Source organism: Otolemur garnettii, unplaced genomic scaffold (genome assembly GCF_000181295.1).
Source record: "Otolemur garnettii isolate 467f Iridium unplaced genomic scaffold, OtoGar3 scaffold00001, whole genome shotgun sequence".
Lineage (NCBI taxonomy): Eukaryota > Metazoa > Chordata > Mammalia > Primates > Galagidae > Otolemur > Otolemur garnettii.
This window is the reverse complement of record NW_003852396.1, coordinates 30,686,817-30,688,944: the sequence shown is the minus strand read 5'-3', so window position 1 is coordinate 30,688,944 and position 2,128 is coordinate 30,686,817. Positions and strand designations below refer to the sequence as shown.

At 58.8% G+C, this 2,128-nt stretch overlaps 1 protein-coding gene across 2 annotated transcripts in view; it reads left to right on the top strand.

The window, feature by feature from the left end:
• The first annotated feature begins 580 nt into the window (after positions 1-580).
• The window catches only part of RHOG (ras homolog family member G), a 15,314-nt gene continuing 13,766 nt past the window's right edge, over positions 581-2,128 (top strand). Inside the window, exons 1-2 of one of the 2 annotated variants that reach the window (XM_023511393.1) lie at positions 614-664; positions 1,180-1,319. The gene's annotated coding sequence lies outside the window, so the exon portion shown is untranslated. Of the gene's footprint in view, positions 665-1,179; positions 1,320-2,128 lie in introns of both variants that reach the window. The other variant, XM_003780941.2, reaches the window with a different exon arrangement.

Genomic DNA, 2,128 nt, shown 5'->3' with positions numbered 1-2,128 from the left:
ACCCAGACGCGCAGAGGTGCCGAGCGCGGAACGACTACACGACATCCTGTTTTTGGGGCCCGCGGCTCCTCCTCTGCTGATCTTGCCTTTCCCCGGGGTGCTGACGCCAGCTCCCCTTCCTCCAATCTCCCCACCCTCCCCAGGGGTCTGGGGCCTTCCCACTGCTGAATCACCACCACCCCGCACTCCCACGGGGCTCGAGACAGGGGTGGGGACTGCCCCAGCTTTGACCACGGCTGCATCCATCCCAGGGGCTGGCTGAAGGCAGCAGGCGCCTTTCTCAGCATCTTCCCGCGGAGGTTGGCGGGGGCGAGATACCGGAGAAAAGGACACACGCCTAGGGTAGGGCCTCTGCTAGAGTGGTGTAGGGTGGCAAGGAGGAGGAGTGGGACCTAACTTTGGGAGGCCAGACTTAAGGGCCTCAGGGCCAGAGAACTTGGGGTGAGGGAAGTGGAGACCCCAGGACCAAGCCGGCAACAGGCTGGGGGGAGGCCTGTGGACTTCCTGGTCGGGCCCCGCCCCGCCCAGGCCCACTCCCGCGCCCCGCCCAGGCCGGCCCGCCCCCCCGCCCCCCCACTTCCTCCGGCCTCTGGCTCTCACTTCCTTCTCGATCCCGGAGCCGCTGCCACCGCCCCCAGCTCCCCCGCCGCGGGGAGGGCACCAGGTGAGGCCAGGCGGGGGCTGGCGGGCCGGGGTCCGGGGGAGGGAAGCCCAGCCGGTCCAGGACTGGGCACAGGCCGAGGAAGTTTGCTTGTTGAGGCTACGGGCGGGAGGTCCTCGACTCAGTACTAATTGGGCGGGTGCGGCCGGCCGGCCGGGGCGGAGACAGGGCCACTTCGAGCCAGGGGAGGCTCGATGAGAGTGGGTTCCCAGCGGTTGTACCTGCTCTCAGGAGCTGCAAGGGACCTCTGAGGTCAGAGGGTTCCCGGCTCCGAGATAGTAGCCTCTGAAGTGGGAAAGCTCAGAACTAGAAGATGAAACTCAGAGGTGGGGTGTGTTTCAATAATGTGTGAGGGGAGAGGGGCCTCTGGCTGGAGAAGGCTCTCTCTCTGTTCTGGGAAGTTGTGACATTTGTGAGGCTGAGAGAGGGGCGGTGTCTGGAGCCTCTGAAGCCCAGGGACTGCAGAAAAAGCTCACTCTCCCTGCAAGATCGATGCTAATCCAGACCTTCACCCTTAGCCTGCAGCCCAAGGGTCACCTGCACTCAAGAGGACCTAAGTGGGGGCAAGAGGGAAGCTCCACTGATGTGGAAGCTCCAGTCTTAATGTGTGTCTATTTTCCTGAGGCTCAACCTCTCCACCCCTGGAGCTAAGCAACAGGTATTTAGTGAACAAACATCTGCTGTGCCTATCTGACTAGTGCCTAGCCTTGCTTTTTGGGAAGTAAACTGAGGAAGGAAAAGGCCTGGTCTTACCCCGTGACTAGCTGTGGAAGACTATCCTTTGGAGGTGCTGATAGTCCCCAGCGAGCTTTTTTCTGTGACTTATGGAGGGAGCAGGGGCTCCAGTCTTTGCGAGAAGGTTAGGAACCAGGAACCATTTCCTAGTCTTCCTCTTTATTCTTAGTCCCTGAATTCTATGCATTCTCCTGTTGTCTTCCTCCACCCCTTCTTTAGTTTCTACCCACAAACCCTGCATCACTCTCCTCTCATCCCCTTCTGTATCCTTTCCGCCAAACACATAGTCATACCTAGGCCCTGCCCTTTCCTTACCTATAGGCTCCTAAATTCATGTTGGTCCTCTGTATCCTCTCCTCTCCCTTCCCAGCTTCTGGCTGCTTCCCTCATACCCATGCCTCTTGCTTCCTTTATCACCCCTTATTCCTCAGCCTGTTGCCATCTTTCTGATTCCTTCCCTCTAACCCACTTATCTCCATCTTTGGGGTCAGGATCTGCTGTAGAAGAAGACTTGGTGAGTTTGAGTCTTTTCAAACATCCCTATCTTAGAGAGGCAGGATGCAACCTCCCAGTGATAGAGATGATTAAAGGGCTGGAAAACTGGCTTGGCCCTGTGGCTCAAGTGGCTAAGGCGCCAGCCACATACACCTAAGGTGGGGGGTTCGAATCCAGCCCGGACCCGCCAAACAACAATGATGGCTGCAACCAAAAAATAGCCGGGCGTTGTGGCGG